The sequence below is a fragment of the Leptinotarsa decemlineata genome, unplaced genomic scaffold (genome assembly GCF_025532065.1).
Source record: "Leptinotarsa decemlineata unplaced genomic scaffold, Ldec_3_MD MMD2_tig00000010_RagTag_RagTag, whole genome shotgun sequence".
NCBI lineage: Eukaryota > Metazoa > Arthropoda > Insecta > Coleoptera > Chrysomelidae > Leptinotarsa > Leptinotarsa decemlineata.
This window is the reverse complement of record NW_027412538.1, coordinates 8,160,503-8,183,623: the sequence shown is the minus strand read 5'-3', so window position 1 is coordinate 8,183,623 and position 23,121 is coordinate 8,160,503. Positions and strand designations below refer to the sequence as shown.

The window sequence follows — 23,121 nt, the reverse complement described above, 5'->3', positions numbered from 1 at the left end:
AAAATACAGAGTGTATCGATATTAGCAAAATTTAAAATTGACGAAATGATTATTTTAAAAGTTTTGTCCGTCCACTTTGAACTGTAGTATACCAGTAAATACTTATTCAATTCAATCGAAATAAGCTCCTTTTGAATCGGTGCACTTTTGTCAACATAAAACAAGTCGATTAATTCCGTCAGCATAAAATTTGCGTGCTCGGGATTCGATGAAGTCGACGAAGGCCGTTTTGCCTAGTCCTGATTCGCGGGTTACGTACATTCGATTAGCGATTTTTTTACGTTGGTATACATGTCTAGAACATATGTTCACAATTTCAGGTGTTTAATATGTTTAGTTTGTTGGTAGGAGGCATAAAAGTTGAAAGTGTTTTGCGGTTCGTCGATTTTCTGATTTCGACAAAAATTGATTAAAGAATTTGCATCAAATGTTGTGTGAAGAATGTAATTAAGTACTAAAAAAATACTTGAACTGTCAACAGTGGCCTACGGTAATTGTACTCTGAGTCAGAAGAATGTTTACAAGTGGTAAAAGCTTTTAAAAGAAGGTCGAGAATGACAACGTTCGACCTGGACGCTCCAGCACATCAACAACCAATGAAAATGTTAAAAAAGTAAAGAAAATTGTTTTGAAGAATCTTTGAAACACCATTAGAGAAGTTGCCAAGGATGTTGGCATATTGGTCGGCTCATGTCATGCCATTTTTTCGTAAATTTTGAGCATGAAGCGCGTGGCAGCGAAGTTACTTTGAAAATTGCTGACCAAATGAACCCAGCTCCTTAACGAAGCCGATTAGTTTGTATGGTGAGTGGTCTTTCAGGTCAGATGGCAAGAATACGACTCTACCGAGCTCTAAAACCCTGATTCGTTCCGCAGCGGGGCAGGCACAAAGTATATGCTCTGCTGTTTCATCATTTTCCAAAAACAGAGGCGACACACACTGTCTTCCGACAGTCCGAGTCTCTGCATATGATAATTTAAATGACACTGACCTGTAAGAAGGCCTGTTGTACATCGTAGTTTATCCCTACTGTAGTCCAACAACTGTTTGGAATCAAGCTTCGAAGGGTGAATAAACGCCTTGAAGTGAGTCAATCCTGGACGATTATGCCAGAAGTCTATGAATCTTCTTGCCATCCAGGTGTTCAATCTTTGTTTGGCAAAGCCAAAAGCGATCCTAACAGTAACAGCTCGTGCATTGGAGAACAGGGGAGGCTAAAGTCATAAAGATTATATACACACAGAAAAGCCCGCCGGAGGCGCGAACATTTTTTGGGGTACCGCACCCATTTAAAGCAAAATACGTAACACATTAAAAATATTACCAAAAAGCATTGCTATATTACAATACTGCCTGTTTTATACACAAATAACAAATATTATCAAGAAACACTAAAACGATTTACCGAAATATTTTTCAGTCCCGGTCCGTCACGGCATCCCGTCCAAGTAATTAAATCAAAAACAAACGTAGTCGTACACTAACGAAGACCAACTGGAGGCTAGCCTCCTCTAACGCTATAATTTCTGCAACTAAAATTACAAATCGGGACGTATGTCGCTGGCTGGATTGGTCTCGCGGAGCTTGTGTTTTTTAAAGCGGTCGGAGTCTTGGCTCCCTTGCAATGTATCAACGTATGGCATATATTATTTCGGGTTGATGGTTTTTTCGATATTCGTTCGTGGGCGGTGCGTTTGAGGTTTGTTGATGCAGGATACAGTGTGGTACGTACTACGTAGTGAGTGATAGTGTTTTTTCGGGCATATTATGTATTTATATTAGAAATTGTAGTGAAGTAATGATACCCAAGCATTTTTAGAAAAAAATTATCATAATTATTTGTCAATATCTGTTAATTTATTGCGATGAATGGTCTCAAATTTTATGGGAAGGCTAAGACTTTCTTGCCTCCTCTGACGAGCCGCCGCTGGATGACAGGTTCTGGTTCGATGAAGCTGCTGCAGCATCCTCCTTTGCAAGAGAGTTAGCGGCCTCATTGCCTTCCAGGCCAGTATGGCAAGGAATCCAGACCAGAGACAATCTGTTAAGTCTTTCTATCGAGGAGAGTCGTTTTAGGCAATTTGCTACCAATTTAGACGTTGCTCGGTAGGAGTCAAGAGCTTCCACTGCCGCTTGACTGTGCGAAAATATTTCAATTGACTTGTGTATGAGGTTGAACTATTCTGATATCTCCGCACTCAATTCAATAGTGTAAATTTCCACTTGAAATACAGTCGCATTGGTTCCTAGGCAGGTTGATATCTCTGTCCTGGGTCTGCGATTGAAAACACCTGTACCAGAACCGGAAGATGTTATTGATCCATCTGTGAACCAACAACTATCTGCTCTCAATATTTCCCTCTTTTGGAGGATCCAGTCCTCTCTACTTGAGAACAGTATTTTATATCGCAGTTCGTAGTTGACAGTTGGAGGCATAAACTCAGAGATCATTTCCAGAATGCTGTGACTTCCAGTGTTAACCAACAGTCTGTTGCACTCGGCATTGAATTGATTTGTGCAATTGGCAATGTGCACAAGTCTATATGCAATCCATCTAGCCTCTCTCTCCAGAAAAATGTGGAGAGGAGGTAGATCTAGAAGGATCTCCATGGCTGCTGACTGTAAGGTACTGATGGCACCACTGATGGCCAGACAAGCCTGACTTTGTTAGCCAGAGAGCTTCGCCTGGGCCGTTTTCTGTGAAGCATTCGTCCACCAGGCAATTGCACCATAAGTGATCATTGGTCTGACAATCATCACATTAATCCAATGGATTTGTTTGGAACCTAAACCCCAAGTTTAAATACAAATCCCTCGACATGCCCATAGGGACAGTCTAGCTTTGTGCAAAACTTTTTGCAAGTGAGCGTTCCAGGGGAGTTTTTATCAAGGATAATGCCAAGATATTTCACCTCCGTTCCAAAGGGAATTACCTCACCATTGAAGGAAAGTGGCATAAGATCGTCCAATTTTATCCTCCTGGCGAAGGGGATCATCACAGTTTTGCTGGGGTTACTAAGTAGTATTATCATTAAGTTATGCGCCGCTTGCGAGAAGCAATACGAAGACAACGTCCGGTATTGTGGAAAAAAAATTCATGGCTTTTGCATCACGATAATGCACCTGCTCACTCGTCATAACTTTTTCGAATTGGCCAAAAACAACACCGCAATCATGCCTCAGCCACCGTATTCACCAGATTTGATTCCCTGCGACTTTTTCCTGATGAGAGTCTTGAAAGGACGTCGTTTTGCGATGAAAATCGAATCGCCTTGAGAGCTCAAGGACATGCCATAAGGGGCATATCAGAACTGCGTCAAAGATTGAAAAAAAACGTTAGCACAAGTGTATCATTTCTGAGAGGTACTACTGTGGAGGGGACAAAATAGAAATTGATAAATAAATGAAAAATTCTTGATATAAATGAGAATTCGCCAATTTTTTTCAGTACACCTCGTATAACATTGTCGAGGGACAGATTTGAAAAGGTGTCGAGTGACAAATTATAAAATTGTCACTTCAAAAATCGTTAACAGATTTTAAATCTGTCAATTATAGATTTAAAGATGACGTTTGACAAATGTTTAATTTTTGTATGGTATCTACTATTATGGCCGTCGTAATATTATTATTAGTTTTCAGTAGTTGAAAATAAACATACACTTATAGATATAGGTAGGTAGTTCACTGATTTACACTGACAGTCTACTGTAAACTGTAATAATACTCTCTCTCTATGCATGGCCAATTTGTATCCAAGAATATAATACCAAATATAGGTAGGTACCCACATTTTGTAGTGAATTGTTTTGTATTTCATTTGGTAAAATATAAAGATTTATGGGATAATGAATCCCGCCCCTCGTCTCTCAAATATTACTCAAACAGTGAAAATGAAGCGTAGTCATAGTTCTCAAAGGGATTTCCTTCCATAAAAATGAAATCTTTACTGTCTACCCTGACAATTCAATATATTTTCCAGTGTAAACGGGACTCTTTCCTACGTCCCCACCCTCTGATCAACACAATGGAACGTCCACAAGATATTAAACGGTGTTGCCAAGTACTTTGTCTGAATTTTCTCAAGAAGGCATATTTTATGATCGTCCCTATCGATAGAAGGGTTCATTTTTACAAGTTTTTTTGTATATATACTCTGTTCATCTAAACAACAAAGTGCTTCAAAACATTAGCATGCTTTGCTTTTGTGCTTTGCTTTGGTGATTATGCTTTGATCACACATCTATATTTGTTTGGGTTGCTTCCTTTTTTGGTTGAATATAGTTTAGGTATGTATGACTGTTTGGGTCAAATATTGCAAATAAATTTTGAAGCAATTACCCTCAACTGATTGATTTGAAATTATCCATACACATTTATTTTGGATGACAATGCAATTGGGTAAATCTATGTGACGCCATTCTGCGTCCAACAACTCGGACCGCCCAAGAGGGCAGAATAGCTTCTTAAGCAACATCATAAATATCAAAAGGAAGGTTTTGGTGAATACTACGAAAAATAACAATTCGTCACTCTTAAGCTGCTATGGCAGACTGTCCAAGATGGCGAACTATTTTTTTAAGCACCTCCATGATATGGGTATCAAATGAAAGGGTTCATTGAGAGGAGTGTCAAAAATAACATGACGTCACTCTGAATCCAATATGACGGATTGGTTTTCTGCACCCCCATCAAATGGATTGACATACTATGGACATATTTCACCATATTGGTCGTATAAATCAATATTATCGTTAACAAAACGTCGCTTTCAATCTAGTATGACTTAGCCGGCAGGTCTACATATTGTACCACATTGACTTGATAAATTATAATAGTATAATCACTATTAACGGAACGTCACTCTTAATCTATAATAATAATAATAATAATAATATAATTATTATTGGAGTCCTTGGTGGAATGATGTCCTCTCTACTCTCGAATCTCAAAATCATACCGGCTTGCCACACTAATGCAGAAATATTAGCCGCACAGATGCAGAAGGCTGTCATTCTTGGCTCACTGCGCTTGCTCAGGGCACATATTTCTCGGACCCAATGATCACTTACCTCACAGTGTGGGGAGTGGTCATTGGTTGATAATGCTGGCGCGCCCTCCCGAATGTATCGGGGCTTCGGGGGATAGGGCCTGACCAGCGCACACTACGGTGAAAAATAATAATAATAATAAGCCTGATGTAGTCCTTCTCGATCACCAGAACAAAACGATATTTGTCGTGGAGTTTTCAGCTCCTGGCGAGACGAATATCGTCAGAAAAGAGGAGGAAAAACGGATAAAATATCGAGATTTTCTCTTCGAACTCCGCAGACTTTATCGAGATCACTCTATCAAGATGGTTGTTCTGATTATTGGAGTCCTTGGTGGAATAATGTCCTTTTTACTCTCGAATCTTAAAATCATACCGGCTTGCCGCACTAAGGCAGAAATCTTAGCCGCACAGAGGAAGAAGGCTGTCATTCTTGGCTCACTGCGTTTGCCCCGAATGTATCGGGGCTTCGGGGGATAGGGCCAGACCAGCGCACATTACGATAATATTTATTTACATTAAAAGAAAAGGTACAATAAAAGAAGACATTCAATGGTAAATAAATACATACTACCCAACAAGGGACTAAAACTTTGCAAAAGTAATAGCTATACATTCAATTAGCCTAATAGGGGATCTGGTCAAAATAGACAAAATACCAAAAGGCGGACCTTGACTACAGTGAAATTGTCTACGTAGATCCAGAATCTCGAAATCATATCAGGAAAATTTTAAAAAATATGAAATTGAAATATGAATTATAAAGTGTTTGAAATATAAACATATTGTTGTAAAAATAAAATTCAAAATAGTGTTGTGAATATAAAATTTTAAAAATAGTGCTGTAAATATAAAATTAAGGATAATGTTGTATATATGAAATATTATGGAAAGAGTAATAAATAGTGCTGTTGATATAAAATTCAAATATGAAGTCTAAAGTATATAAAATATAGAAAAAATAGTGTTTTGTATATAAAATGTAAAATTGGTGTTGCAAATATAAAATTAAAAGTAATGTATATATAAAATATCATGTAAGAAGTTTTGAATGAAGAGAGAATAATGTTGTATGTATTAAATATAAATACCAAGGAAACAGTAACGTAAGAATACTTATAATGAAAGAATACTTATATTATAGAGCAATAATTTCTATGTGAATTTATTTTTTTCTTTTAAATTTGATTTTTTTTTATAACAAATTGTAATATATGTTTTTATATCAATATATTGATGGATGGAAAGGCGTAACTGGGCGCTTATCCAGAATAAATGATGGGAATTATATTCTTTCATTTCATAAGGGATCAAGCTATATAATTTGGGTCCCAAGTAGACATAACTTCTTTGTAGGGTGTTTTTTCTGGTCTTGGTATAACAGAAGAATTTATTTTGTGACGTGTATTGTAGTTATGATTTATGGCTATCAGTGTATTTCTTTGAGCATGCTGTCGCATTACTGCTGATAGAAAATATAGTTTTCGAAGATCAAATAACTGCGTTTCGCGGTATAAGTCATTAGTGGGGTAAGTGTATGGTTTCTTAAATATTATAATGGCAGCCAAGATGGCGAACTATTTTTTAACACTCTAAAACCAATAAGACGGATTTTCAAATATAGTGGAATATGTTTTATGCACCTATATGACATGGATTTCGGTAAAAACCGAAAACCGAACTAGGTTTGTTAATGCTCGCAACAGCTATAAACTTAGGATAAATGAAAGCAAAGAACTTATTGGGATGAAAGTAACCAGGTTCAATTCAATGCCACAAAAACCCAGGCATTGTTATTCTCGAAAAAAAAATTCTCCGAACCAGATATAATAATGTCAGGTCAGACAATTCCGCTTTCTGCTTCAATAAGTTTGATAAGGGTTAAAATAGACACCAATATGTCTTGGCACACTCATGTGGCTGGAATTGCAAAGACTGCTTCTCAAAAGCTTGGAACACTGTTCCGAACTAGAAAATTGTACCCAACTCAGCAACTTTTGATTCTTTATAAAGCTAACATCAGACCTTCTTTGGAGTATTGTCTCATGTATGGAGCTCTGCCCCCAAACATATCCTGAAGTTGCTGGATTTTATCCAGAAAAGAGCCACCCGCCTGATTGAAGACGCGAACATCACGTGCAACCTTCATAGTTTGGAATATCGAAGAAAGTTTGGAGATTTATCTCATTTCTCTATAGATACTTTCATGGGAGGTGTTCAAGTAACTTGGCACATTTGATTCCACCAAAAGCGGTGCATATCAGGGGTTCGCGACGGACTGTGGCTGCTCATTGTTTTGAGGTTCAACTCAGTACACCTCGAACTTCACTGTTTAAGAACTCTTTCATCTGGAGAACTGCGTTTATGTGGAATAAACTTCCTGAGAATGTTTTCCCAAATGGATTTAAACTCCAGCGATTCAAATCCAATGTGAATCGCTACTTTCGCACAGGCACCGATTTGGGGTGATAAAAACGAAAATAACAATGAAAAATTTTTATTAGCTCTGGTTTTTGAGATACACAGTACTTAATCTTAAAGAGTAGTTATACTATACGTGAAAAGTGAAAGTACATAAAACAATATTGTTATGTTTCTTTTAGAATATTTTAAGTACAAAATTAATAAAAAAAACATTATTCTTAGTGTTTTGACAAATAAAAGAAGTTTGTACCACCAAATTTCAATTAAGTCCATCCGATTCATTGTAAGATCGCTGTCGTTTAGCTTGTTTTTTATAAAACACTTCTGGAGCATCCCTACACACAGACCAGCAGTAGTCTGCAAGCATTGCTTCATTCCAACGGCCCTGATATCTCTGTTCCATTAAGACAATGTCTTGATGGAATCTTTCTCCATGTTCGTCACTCACAGCTCCACAGTTCTGTGGGAAGAAATTAAGATGAGAGTGAAGAAAATGAATTTTTAAGGATATGTTGCATCCAAGTTGGTGGTAAGCTTGAAGAAGCTCTTTAACCAATGCTGTGAAGTTATCATCTCTTTTGTTACCTAAAAACCCATGTACAACCCCAGCAGGATCATTTACGATTTCACGGATTTGAGGCCCAATAAAGATGCCTTCCTTGACTTTAGCATCACTCAACCTGGGAAACTTTGCTCTCAAGTACTTAAGAGCTTGTCCTTCCTGGTCCATGGCCTTCACAAAGTTTTTCATTAGTCCCAACTTAATATGTAATGGGGGAAGGAGAACATCCTTAGGATCTACAAGAGGCTCGTAAACTACATTTTTCTCATTAGGGTTTAGGTCTCGTGTAGGCCAGTTCATTTTTTTATAGTGAGATTTTCTATCCCGACTGTCCCACAGACACAAAAAACAACAGTACTTGGTGAACCCTAATTGCATTCCTAGGAGTATAGCAATGACTTTCAGATCACCACAGATGTGCCACTTGTGTTGTTCATATTTGATTGATTGGAGAAGTGTTTTCATATTTATATACGTTTCCTTCATGTGAACTGCATGACCTATAGGAATAGAGGGTAGCTGATTTCCATTATGCAGAAGTACAGCTTTTAAGCTTAGTTTTGAAGAGTCTATAAACAGTCTCCATTCAGATGGAGTGTGATCCAAATTCAAGTAGTCCATCAAACCATTAACATCAGAACAAACTACGAGGTTTTCTTTTTTCTCAAAAAAGGAAGCAAATCTTTTTGACGCTGTCTGTACTGAGATATTTTCACATCATGTTTTAGAAGATTCCACTGTTGTAGTCTTGACCCTAACAGCTCAGCCTTTTCCTTAGACAAGCGAAGATCTCTTATAAGGTCACTCAACTCTGCTTGACTAATTCTGTGCGGATCACTAGACCTATCGCTCACCTCAAAATCAGGGTCATAGGATGTAGAAGGATGGGTTGCTCCTTCTAAACAGTCTTCATCACCTTCCTCTAAAATTTCATAGTTTTGGGGTGGAGAAGGGACTGGCAAATTGTCTGAGTGTGGTACAGGCCGAAGAGCAGATGGGAGATTAGGGTATTTAACCGTTCCTCTTTTCTTCATAGATAAACCTTGCTTAATGGGAGGAGTTAAGCAGAAATAACAGTCGTCTGTATGATTGGTAGGCTCACGCCAAACCATAGGTACTGCAAAAGCCATTGCCCGGTTTTTATTTTTCAGCCACTCTCGCAATATGACGGAACAAGAATTACAACATATATGAGGAGCCCATGATTTATCTTGGTCCCCAACTTTCACACCAAAATAATGTTCATAGGCTGTCTTAACGATACGTGTCATTTTACGTTTCCGAGCCTTAAATGTTATTTCACCACATATATAGCAAAAGCTATCGACAGAATTCACACACTTTCGAGGCATTTCAGATCAGCACTTAAATTAATTTAAAAATCAACTTCACACGATAATTTCAATAGCAACCACGTGCGTACAATTGACAAACTCACATAGGTTATGTTTACTACTTAAGAACAGCTGATGAGAGGGGTGTTATGTAAACAAACATGTGTACCAACTGTTGGTGATGAAATATTTCATTTGTTGAAAACTCAATATACATATATATAATATAATGATACTATATCTTGAAAACAAGAGCTAATATATAATTTTTACGGTCACTTTCGGTGTTAACACGTGGAAATACATTAAAATCATCTAATTCCAACCCCGAAACAAAAACTTTGTTGTGTTGTGAATTGCCAGAAAAGATTATATTTTTTTAAATTGGTAAGCCAAGCTTTTATTAAATATAAATTGTGTAATGTGATGAATTGATAAGTTTAATTTAATTGAAAGTTCATTATTTGAATTATTTTCAGAGCTTGCATACGTGGACTGTTAAAAAAATCGATTTTGAGGACCTTTGACCTTAGATTTCAATAGTCGCGTAAACTCTACCATATGTAGCTTTCAAAACAACTTTCAGGATGTCAAAATACAACTTAATACAAGTTCATAGCTGGTTATCTCCAATTCCGAGGTGAACTTACTAAGATGACTGGACTATGAACTCCCCTTGCTTTGAGACTACCGAAAGCGCGAAGTAAAACACATCAAATTCATGAAACCTCCAAAGAAGAATATATCCGACAACAACGCCCCCGTATAAAACTCCGGAGCCGGCTGGAAGGTGCAATCACATCACTTTACTTCTTTTCTGTCTGCAGAGCCATCGTTCGGTAGTTCGAACTCGTAGTAGGCACTGTTGTGGCGAGAGTGCGCGATAGAGCGAGAGCAGACAGCAGACTATCGCTATCGAACGTTTTCAATCGTGCGCCGGCTGTGAGTGGTCGAAGTTTCTGAATAACAAGTACCGGGACAAGGAATTTCTGACTTGTTCGATAAGTAGTGAAGACTTGAGAGGTTTTACTTTGAAAGAAAGGTTAGTAATTTTTCATTTCATTTAATTTTCACAAGCATGAAGATACAAACAGACAGAGTCCACCACTGTATTTACCACTTATTATAGTTATTATGCTGTATTTACTACATATTATACCTAGTTATTATAGTTTGTTCTTGTTGTCTTCAAAGTAAAAAAGAAAAGGTCCGTTGTTTTTTACGACTTTTTTGAACGATGAAAAACCAAAATACGTTTGCAAAGTGGAATTGGCAAGAAAATAAATACAGGAAATCCTCACTGCAACCGGCAAATGTCACACCCACATTTAAAGCCTATCAATAGGATAAGGGATATTCATAAGGGTGATAAAAGGGACACAGGCAATAAAAAATATATTTTACCAGCCAGCAAACTTCTTGAAAAATGAAGAGTATTGAATTTTTTATCTGAAAAATAAGTAGGTATATTTGTAACAGAAAATGGAAAATGAAATTATTGATATGCAAAAAGCCTATGAAATTCACTGGGTGGAGATGAAGTCTATCAAGGTCCAGGAACCTAACTTTTTATTTTTAGATTTTTTCTACATTGTTCTGAACTTTCTAAATATTGCAGTTATTGCCAAAATGGATATTCTGAATGCAAAATCCAAAAGGACATTGTCTATTTCAGTGAAATTGCATTTCTACCCTGAAAATTGACCTGTTGTTATTTTCCAATTATTTTTGTTACCCAAATATTGACTTGAATCTAAAATTTTAATTTGAAATTTTTGTATTTCTAGTGGAATATTCACCGGTGACAAACAAAATACAAAAAATCGTGTTTGGCTGGAAAAAAGTGCTTATTTGAAATCTACGAGAAGAAAAAACATTAAAATATTGAAAATTAAAATAATATATTAGAAATAATGAAAATACCAGGACTGAATTATTCAGAAAGTTGTTAAAAAAAAGCAAAAACGTAAATAAACAATGAGTATGAAATTCAAAAATATAGGTAAGAACGCTAATTTGTAAAAAAAACAAATAATTGATGTTACCTGAAATGGAAATCAATTAATGAATGGTCAAAATAAAAATATACTTCAAACTGAGATAGAATCGTCTTTGGGTGATACTTCACTGGTTTGATTAAATTGGGTTAGGTTAGGTTTTACAACATATAGGAAATACCGATTGTTGACTTTCGAGAGTAGACTGTATTATTGTATGGAACTAGATGGAGGTCATTTTGAACACTTTATTCGTTGATGGTGTTGCCATTGATATTAATTTTTGATGATTTCCTCAATAAAATGAGCGACGGCGAATTTTCGGTTTTTTCTCAAATAAAACGTTCAACATTTAATTTCTCAATAACGAATGAACCCAATTTCGAAAAAACACAGAAGTAATAGAGAGACAAAAGTCGTTTCAAATGATGTATCACTCGACCCCCCATGCCATTGAAAAAATAGGGGGGTAGTTACTGATCGTAGGAGGGTGAAGTTCCGGGTATGATTTCCGTATCAGAATTAACCCCCTAGAAATAAAATTGACGTGTTCTTTGAAATTTTCGATTACACGTCTGTTTCTGACTTACAGGGGGGTCAAGTTTTCGTTATAACGTCCTGTATATGTCTGAAGACTATCGAGGAGAGTAGATACTGAATATGTATTTCAAAATAAAATTTTGAAACATACATCTCTCCCAACGTAGAGAACATTTACTAACAAAAAGCACACCGATTTTTTGAAAAAAGCTGATATTTTGACGCGAGAATTTTTGATTGAAAATTAGGATGCTTTTTTGGTAACAAGTCAAAATAAGGTGAAAAACTAAATATTTTAAATCAAATAAATTAGTGTATTTGGGACATTGAAAGGTAAGTTTTCACTAAATTTCGTGAGTTGAAAAAATAAATATTTTAAATCAAATAAATTACAGTGTATTTGGGACATTGAAAGGTGAGTTTTCACTAAATTTCGTGAAATTTTTTTTTAAAGGATAAAAATGAAAAACCAAAAACTTGGTTATTTGAATTTTTCACATGAATTTTGAGGTTATGTGAAAAAATTGTAGGAAATACAAAAAATGTAAATCTTTTTATTACCTACAACTTTGCCATTTAACTTATTTCCTTAGCACTTGTAGTTTTGCTGGAAATCGAGATGAACCATTTTTCACCCTCAAAAACTCACTCCCCCTCTTTCCGAACTCAGATCGCCCGTAATTTATATTTCCATTCATTTTTATCATATTCCCATCCTTTTCTATAGTCTTTTTCAAAAGAGTGTAGAGTAATAAAATCTCATTAAGTATTCAAAAGCGCTACAGGGTGATCCGTCAATAAATTCTGTCACTTCCCTAGTCCGCATTGCAAAATTATGTCGTTTCATAAAGAGCAGGTAGGTATCACCCTGTTTTAAGGGATTTGTCCATTGTTATCGACGGATAAATACTGAGCCAGAGGCGCGCTAGTGGGATAATTGCCAAAAGAATATGCATTTATAAAAATTATATTAAAGGAAATAAAAATTTAATACAGCAGAACAGTGTTATTAAAAAAATATAAAATGTAACAATAAAATATATACGAACCGAAATCGGGAAATACTCACAAACACACACGAACGAACTTTACGTATTGAAACACTTGTGGGGACTTTAAATCAATTTATTCACAAAAACGACAAGAACTTTACTGGATACGTTATTACAATTTGACACTTGAACAATACTAAAACTGTGAACTTCGGAACTAAGTGTTAACCCTTTTTTGAGAAATCATGCTCAAGTATATGAACCCAAATTGCATATTAAATAAGTTTACAAGAACCACTAAAATTAATCTTAATCTTTTTTTAAGAAATTTTACTTACCTAAATACATGTAGGTACTTAGTTTTAGACCAAATTACTTCCCAAAAATGGCCTTTTATTATTATCTATGTCTGTAATTTTTAATTTACTTTAATTATTAAGTTTAATAATCCTAAGATTTGCCTACGCCCATGGACGACAACGAAATTCAGGCAAATTTTATGACACTTCATGATTTATTACTCTACACTCTTTTGAAATAGACTATAATGGGTTTCATCTTACTATTATTTTTTTTTACTTTTTACCATTTTTGAAGGACATCGCCCTGGTCTATATATATTATTTTACTATCATTTGCTTCCTTTACTATCGTTTGCTAAAGCTGACTTGATGCTTTATGCTGAATTTCCACAACTGTGATTCATAGGGGGATGCATTTCTTGATCCTTAGGAATTTTTGATGATTCTTAAAAATATTGATGACATTTTTCCATTGAAAGAGTCACCCGAAGTGTAGTGGTAAATTTCCTCTTTTTCTTTGTTAATTTTTACTTCCACACACAGTACGGTATCAACTATCTATGAACTGTTCTCAGATATTCATACCCTTGACTAATACTGTAGAACAATTATTTCACGGCACGTTCAATAACTTGAATTAAAGAAAGCCTGTCCATTCTTAACAGTTTGGTCGACACGGCTATTGTTTTTATGTTAATGTCGGACATTTCCCGTCTCTGACGTGGAAGACGAGATATTCTGCCCGTTCTTGAACCTAGAATAGCGCGATATACCAAGTGTTTTGCAAGGTATCAAAGAAAGGTTTTGGCTTTATACTTCCAAAGAAAGGAAGCAATTAATCTCGAAATAAACTCTATACAAAGATGTGTAGATTAGGCAAAAAAGTAACTTTCAGACACAAGCTGGAAGAAATAGCCCATATAAACATTGAATTACTTTGATAGGAACATTGAATTATACAAAAAAGTATCGTTTTCCTATTCAGTTTCTATTCTAAACATTCATTATGGAATTGAATGAGAAAAATTTCACTTACATGGAACATGTATAGCACTTTACGTCACGAATTAGTTGAATCTACTCCTGTATCGATTACAATCATTCGCTTAAATCCCAGCCATAGGAATCTGGTTTAAATTGAAAGAGGTCGGTATATTTTTAGAAGAGATTTTTTGGGGAAGGTTTTGGCTTTCTACTTCTCCATTTTATACAAAAAAGCGGAAATCTTCCAAAGGAAGGAAGGAAACATTCAATTTGAAAAAGTAACTATACAAAGATGTGTAGATCTTGCAAAGGAGTGAAAGTATGAAAATGGAGTAGAAAGCCAAAACCTTTCCCAAAATTTAATCTCCCCTAAAAATATATCCCTTTCAATTGAATCACTTTCATATACATACTTTAAAATATTTAGAAGAACGCAGTTTTGCCAGTTTTTATATAAACTTTGTTTTCACAAATCTAACAACCTGTATGTTTTCACATTCTGGGATATTACCAGAATTCAATATCTGTATATGTGACAAATTGGAAATTTTGAAAACAAAATGTAGCTGATTTGATGCCATTTCTAGGGAGTGTTATTCATCTCGGTTAGACTCTAGCTGATCTGCACCTGCTTTGAAAGTTTGATTAAGTTGTAGAAAACATTAATCTCGGTTAGACTCTGGCTGATATGCAGGTGATGCCTGCTTTGAAAGTTTGATTAAGTCACAGTAGAATACAACTAGCAGGCTCTCTTACCACGTGATCCGCCCGAGTTGCCGGGGACCTTCAACCGCTCTTAGGATGAGATTCTCACCCAACGCGTTCAGTGCTGTAGTATCGAAGGATTCGACGGTGCTATGGGCATTGGATTAGTTATAATAAACGGTCGGAATTAAGTTTATTCGCTGTTGTTATTTTTGTTTTTAGTTTTTGTAGTTGGTAGTCATTTACCACAAAATATGCTATGATAACCTTAAATTTCGTTTTTATATTAGCACTGCGTTTCGAGGTCACCGATAACTTTGTGAATTGTAAATGAAAGTAGTGGGGGTGGACTTACTGGTTGATTTTTACTATGATTAAGTTATAGAAAACAAGCGTCACTTCTAGATAACACATTTTGAAAACAATGAATGGCATTCCATCAGGCTGGATGAGTCTTGATCACAACTGGTTACCGAAAAAACAGATTTTAAACATATTTATAAACTGTGCTTCGATATTACGGTTCCTCCCTTTTGGTGTACTTTTCAAGATCGGCAGTTCTGATGTTTCTGTTTCTTTTGATTTCTTCGATGACTTCTTCTTTAGTAGATTTTTTGTTGAAGATATCTCTCGTTGTGGTCCATCTCATTGAGTTTTTTCTTGTCCAGGACCAAATTCGAGACTTCTTTTGAACCACCAACGTCATAGGTTACAGTAGGATATTGGATTATTAAGTATTTTTCCCTTGAAATGAGGATACACTATAAAAACACACTTTTGTCTATTTTCCACGATAGTTAGTTTTGAAATGGTGTAATGACCGAAACTAGTCAACAAATATCGTGCTATCGTACGATGGATCAACTCAGCAACAGTGCAATTTTTCGCGATGAAGCTCCATCAAGGACCAGTGTTTATCGATGGTATGGTGAATTCAATCGTGGTCGTGGTTCATTCCAAGACAAATTTCGTGAAGGTCGTCCAAAATCAGTTGTTTCGAAAACCATTGATGCTGTGCGCGAACTGATATGTGAGATTGAGACAACCTTAGGCATTAGTGGGACCAGCATACATTCAATATCGCATAAACATTTGACTGCCAAAAAAATTTATTCGCGTTGGATCCCACACGATTTGTCAATGGATGTTTCAAGATGAGGCAAATCCAAAAAAGTTGTTCACGCACGAAGCACTTCCAAGCAAATGGTCGCCTGCAACCACTAGAACAACAACCACTAGAACAACGCAAAACAGTCAATTCTGAGTGGTACACAACCATTTGTTTGCCAGTTGTCTTTCAAGAAATCAGGAAAACCAATCGCCGAAGACGGATCACTCTTCACCACAACTATGCGAGCTCTCACACATCGGCTCAAACAACTGCATTTTTGAGCACCCAAAACATCGATTTGATGAGTCATCTGCCGTATAGTCCTGACTTGGCACCGATCGATTTCGACACCTGAAGAAGCGGTTGTTGCGTTCAGAATGCATGTTTTGGGAGATACCTCAAACAGAGTGGCAAAAGTGCTTCGACAATTGATTCAAACGCATGCAAAAGTGTATAGATCTTCATGGGGAATATTTTGAAAAACAATAAAGTTATTTTTGATGATTAATATTTGTTTTTGTTCTCTAATCCCGAAATAAAATAAAAGGTAACCCTCGTTAGAGATATATTCGATTCGCTTTGAGTAAAGTTTCTATTATCTTCAAACTATTATTAGGTATCCTATTTCCAATCATTATTGACTCTCTATTTATCATTCAACAAGAGGTATCTAGCCAACACTAGAAAACAGAGATATTGTTAAAAAACAAACGTTTTCGTTTTCAGAAGCCTGGCTTCAGTTGAGAATTATTCGACTAAAATCTTCTTCGTCCTCGTCCCTAATTTCCTCTTCCAACCTCACACTTATCCGTGATCAATTATTGATAATTCGGTGATGACCAGCGGAATTGGTCCTATATTATCCGGACATCCTGTAATTTACATGGTTACATCTTTGTCTGAGAAGGAGCCATTGACTATCGATCGTGACTTCAGTTGTTGTGTCGTTTACCTCCATCCGCAAGCGTTACAGGCGTGCTTTGGCTACCTCATTAGTACTTATTTATTCTTCATTCGTGAGAGTTATTCAAAATCGGATTATGTGCCCTAATATGAAACCATTCACACAAGAGTCTGAGATTAATCCGGAAATAGAGGTATTCAAGTTAATTACTTGATTTGTTTCAAAAAAATTTCAAACAATCACATTGAATGTTCCAGAAGAATTAATTTTTGGTGATACTTTATAAACTCCATTAGAAAAAATTCCGTACATTGTACGTTTCATGCTTTTGAATCACGCATTTAATCATTTCTATAACTCTCTCATCTTTCCCATTTTTTCCTCCCCTTTCTCTTCCCCATACCCTTCACCTCCCGGTGAGTGATCAACCTAACTTCGCAATTTTTCAGAAATTAATCTTCCTCATTTTATAGTTACCTACCTATGGTAGAACTATTCATAAAAGTTTCCAATGATATAACTGATCGATATTAGATGAAAATCCATTACAAGGTGTTCAAAAAACACACTTGGAAGTTTACAAAGCCGTAACACATGTTTCGCTATAAGATAGCATCTTCAGGCGTCACGATACTGTTCGTACAAAATCTGTGTCCTGATTTTAACCTGAACTATTCACAATACAATGAAATTTTTACCTAATTGCCAATTTCTTCGTTGCAAACTGAATTTAAAGAAGGGAAACAATTCAAATCTATTTGATCATTGAGCAATGGTCCCGAATTTCATGCAGAACAAAAGAGGTAACTCGAAAATTCCCGATGAAGGATGAAACTCAAACTTACACAAACTTACAATTATGAATGCATTTACAAACTTCTTCAAAAGTGTTTATATTAGATCTGATGTTTCTTCATATAATACACTTGATAACTGAACAAATAAGTTACCAACAATAACTATCGAAAACTGAAAAATAAATTAATTGTCTATCCTGACCATATACCCAGTTTCGTAGTTGAAGATTGTGTTTACCCTTTACTGAGTTCCCTACTTCATATACAGCGTGACTCACGGTCGATGGTAGGTTAGACGTTTCTGGAAAACGCAAAGCATGATTTTTCTGAAAATTTCACCTCTCACATTTCCTTACCTGTTCTATAGATCTAAAATATTTTCAGCATTGCGGCGTTGCCACTTCTATCAAAAAGTCCTAGCAATTATATTTTTTTAAATGGAACACCCCGTATATTAATACATTTTTGGAATCGATCTAGTATTTTAATACTTTTTTGTTAATAATGTCCCATACCTATATCTATCTGTTTTCGAGATAAAAAATAAATTGTGCTAAATATGGTCCAAAACATGGCCTTAATTGAAATTAAGTACATCAGTACTCTCAATTCATGAAAAGTTGATATTTTGATGATAGTTTGGACAAACTCGAAATATTCAAATAACACCAAGAAATCGACTCCATATCATACAGGGCGTGCTAAAATTACTATTATTTCCATTGTGCATAAAAGTAGTCGAAAGTTCATTTTTTCAAATGAAACCCCCTGTATATTACTCAGTAAATTGAAAAATGGTGAAAAATGCTTCAAGATCGCTTCTTCTAGAAACATTATTTTTTTTAGAATTTGGATTTAGGTAGCAGTGGAATTATCAAGCTTATAGCAGTACGATTACTTTTATAAGTAATTTACAAAGAGTTATCGACGGTGTTTCAAATCATCTTCCAAAATGAATGCAAATATCGATTATTCAAACGAAGTTCTTATGAAATTATTTATTATACACATGAACAAAGTGATCAAATCATTGTCAGAACGTGTAAAAAATTCAACTAAATGTATCCTGAATTAACACGAGAGGAAGTTTGTAAGGTTACAAAATAATTTCTTCAACTATGGCTCAAAGTTTCCAGGGAACAACTGTACCAAAAATCATTTCTAGGTAAAAAGTAAATCCCTCTGCATTCAGTGTGTCTTCATAAATAAAAAAGCTAATTTTATTGTTCTTTAGAATACATAAAACATTCAGGTCAAATTTTTCTTGAAAACCCATTTTTTTTGTAACATGAGGATTATGATCAGTCCAAAAATGTTTATTCCTTCTATTGAAAATACCATCCCTCGTAAATTTTGATTCGTCGCTCCAAATTATTTTTGACAAAAATTCCCTATCTTCCTGTGTATGAATCAAAAGGGATTCACAAAAATGCATTCTACGTTCGAAGTCTTCTGTTTTTAGAGCTTGAACTTTGGTAAATTTATGGTAAATTTATACGGATGCATTCCGTGATTTTTCAAAATTCGTTGTACTGAAGCATGTGATACACCTAAATCTTTTTCTGCACTGCGAATGGAAGCTTCTGGATATGCATTAAAATATGCCAAAACGTTAACAGTATTGTCCTCATTTGAAGTAACAGGTTTTGGTAATGTTGAAGGCGCTTCTAACCTTGAGCCATAGTCAAGGAAATTATTTTGTGATCTTACAAACTTCCTCTCGTTCATTGGTGTTAATTTAGGATACATTTGGTTTAATTTTCTACAAGTTCTGGCAATGATTTGATCATACTGATCGTGTATTAATATAATTTCATAAGAACTTCGTTTGAATATGCAATATTTGCATTCATTTTTGGCGATTTTTTGAAACACCGTCAATAACTATTTATCAATTACTTATAAAAGTCACCATTTTTTGGTGTAACGCTCCTTTGCGCGCCTGCTGCCTTGGACTTTTGTTGGATGATTTTCAGGCTCCCTCTCCGGAATCGGAAAATATCAATGGTCATTTTTCTAAACAGTATACGGCTGATTGATCCCAAAGTTTAGATAAAATGAATATAGTTTAAAAAGACTAAAAAACACGCTTTTATAGGATACGAAACTAAAAAATGAAAAATAAATATAGTTTAAAAAACTAAAAAACACGCTTGTAAAGAACATCGAACTAAAAAGTTGAATTTTTTTTTTAAATAAACTTAAAACAATAAAGAACGAAAAATACTACTATTATTGTGAAAGAAGGGTGGGCGCTTTGTGCCATATTTTTTGTATATCAAGTGACCGTCGCTTTTTTCACAATAATACTAGTATTTTTTGTTCGTTATTGTTTTGGGCTTATTTAAAAAAATATTTTTAACTTTTTAGTTCGATGTTCTTTAAAAGCGTGTTTTTTGGTTTCTCAAACTATATTTATTTACGTTCACTTTAATAGTTGAGAATTAATATGTTATATGATAATTTAGATATCTTTATCTTTTTACTAATTTATTTCCCCAGCCACATGTATATACACAGCTGAACTATTCGCAATATTACAAGCATTATTATTTCTGAAAAATCATCCTGCTGATAGATTTCTAATTGTAACAGACTCTTTGAGTGCTATTAAGGGTACGCAATAGTTATATACAGATAATCCCATAATATTACTAATAAAAAATGAACTATATAGAATCGAAGAGTTAGGGAAAAATGTAATATTATTATGGGTCCCATCGCATATTGGGATCGCTGGTAATGAAAAGGCAGATATTGCAGCCAAAGAAGCGATAGACGATCATAGGTCAAGGATAATCACCAAAATAACTGTCTGATACGAAAAGATACATCAAGAATATGATAATAAACGAGTGGCAGAGGGAATGGCTCCAGACGAATTCGAAACTAAACGAAATAAAGCCATCCGTTAAACCCTGGACACACCTACCAAAAACCAGAAAACACCAGGTAATCCTCTGTCGACTTCGTATTGGACATACCAAATTTTCGCACGATTTTCTTTTATCACGCGAGGAACAAACTATCTGTGATATATGTGATACAGCAGTAACTGTGAAACACGTTCTTCAAATTTGTCCCAAGTATCAGGCAGCAAGAATATAATTCGGAATACCGAAAGAACTACGAGAAACTCTTAGTGACACTTGCAGTATTGAAAATCTCATGTCATTCTTGACAAATATCAATATGTATCATTTAATTTGAACACAATAATCATGTAATGTGAAATGTAACGTAGCGCTAGTGGTTGATGCGCTTATCTTGAAAAAAAATCTCCATATCTGTTGTTATGTTCTTCGTAGCAATGAACATTAAATGTCAACTGTTCAACGTATCTCAATATGCAGATTATCGTTAATGGTGTAGGTATTATCATTATCTCTTTGTATCATAGCTTTTCTTTCCATCTTCATTATATGAGTATCAATACTCCACGATAATACATATCAAGACTAGACAGAATGGAATGGTTGATATCGTGTAACGCTTGTGGCTTAGTTCCCGTTATATTGGTTTAGGTATTCACGTAAACAAATATCTAGTTTTTGTCGGTTCAATACAACTTACCAGTTTATATGTCTTCTGCATTGTCAACACTTCGTCACCAGTGGACGTTATAAGAATTAAATTCCCGTTATAGATTATTTTCATGTGAACTAATTGATTTACGGAGTATGCTAGTCTCGCCAATATACAGGGGCTTTATTAAAAATGCGGCATAAATTTAAGGGATTATTCCCTGGACTATTCTAAGGATATTTTGACCTTTGATGATTTCTCATAGGGCGCTTTGTTTCAAAGATATGTAGCGAAAAACAATTTCGACAATAACAAGTTGTTACCAAAAATGTAATGTTTCTTAATCTACAAGAACTGTTGAAAATGACTCCCGAACTCTTTCAAAAACACCAGGATCTTTCATGAATGCGTTACACCCAGCAATCTTCCACTGGACTAACTTTAGGTGGCCCCATAGGAAATAATCCAGGGGGTTTAGGTTCGGTAATCAAGCAGGCCATAAGTGAGGTCCACATCGACCAATATGCTGAATTTCGCTGGCGCTCCATCATGCATAAACCACATTGCATTTCTTGTAACCATCTTCCAGAAACTGAGGTAGCGTTTGTTCCAAAAAGAGGGGGTATACGGGTATACGTCGCCGGTAAGTCTGTTCTGTCTGTTTAAAATCTGGCTTCATAGGTAAAAAGAATAAGCATCAGTAGTTGAGAGATTTGAACCAATGTGCCGTGGACAGAATGCAATACATGGAAGAAAATCTGCAGGAAGAAGTGACTGAACTTGTATATGGTATGGGTACAACAAATTGTCTCTAAGAATGTTCTTTTGCAATTTTTCGAGTACTTAGATCTTCTATCATGGCTAGCACATTCTCTTCTACTTCTACCGTTCTTACTGTTATTGGCCTTCCTGGTCCTCCTCGCTTCAATGTTCCCATTTCACCAAGTCGTTGATGTATACTTTGGAAGGTTTCTCTATTAGGCTGATGACGTTTAGGAAATCGTTCACTTTACAACCGCCTTGCTTCCAATGAATTGCCATAAGCAAGTCCATAAATGAAGTGCTTGCCAACCATCTCTGCGTTATTATAGCCATTCATGATAGAGGAATTCACTAACAAGACTTTAAATATTAAACACAGAAAATGCACGTCAAATAGACAAATTCCATCAGTTTCAACCTTTTTGACACATACAAATGGTCACTTAAGAGACATACTATTCAAATTGAATGTCTGCAGCCGTTTGTAGTAATCGGAATGTTATTGATAGGTGCCAATGGAATTGTTAAGATTTTTTATTATTTGGGTAAGTCCAGGGTAAAACGCTATACTTTTATTTCGGCTACGTTAATAATTTCAAAATTACCAAAATTGTTATTGTAAAAATTCTTTTTCGTATCAAAAATCATTAAAGGACAAAATATTCTTAGAAAAGTCCAAGGAATAGTCCCTTTTTCACTGCATATTTAATAAACACTCTGTAGAGATTTATCACACTTTCTTCACATACACATTTTTGGAAAACTCAGCTAATTAGGAATAGAACCATTCTCTCTGAGAGGTTTATGCCACACCCATTACTCAAAATGGACTTTAATAAATGTGTTTTCCGTCAACAAACTGACGCCCCTTCACGAGGTCTTACTTTCTAACGTGCGATTCTTATGACGGCGACCGATATTCTTTTAGTGTGGATGCATGTGTCCTGCAGAAAAATCATTAAGACGCGTTGAAAGCGGTGCTAGAACGATATAAGTAATTTGTTTTGAACCCTTACACATGTCGAAAACCAAAATGATTCATTTTATAGTGTTTTTAATTGTAAGAATGGAAATGACACATTCTGTTAAGGGATATAGTAGCAATGTGCAATACGTATTTATGACTTTTTG

At 35.4% G+C, this 23,121-nt stretch overlaps 1 protein-coding gene across 1 annotated transcript in view; it reads left to right on the top strand.

The window, feature by feature from the left end:
- The first annotated feature begins 10,177 nt into the window (after positions 1-10,177).
- The window catches only part of singed (fascin domain-containing protein singed), a 78,923-nt gene continuing 65,979 nt past the window's right edge, over positions 10,178-23,121 (top strand). The window contains 1 exon segment of the mRNA XM_023159863.2: positions 10,178-10,413. The gene's annotated coding sequence lies outside the window, so the exon portion shown is untranslated.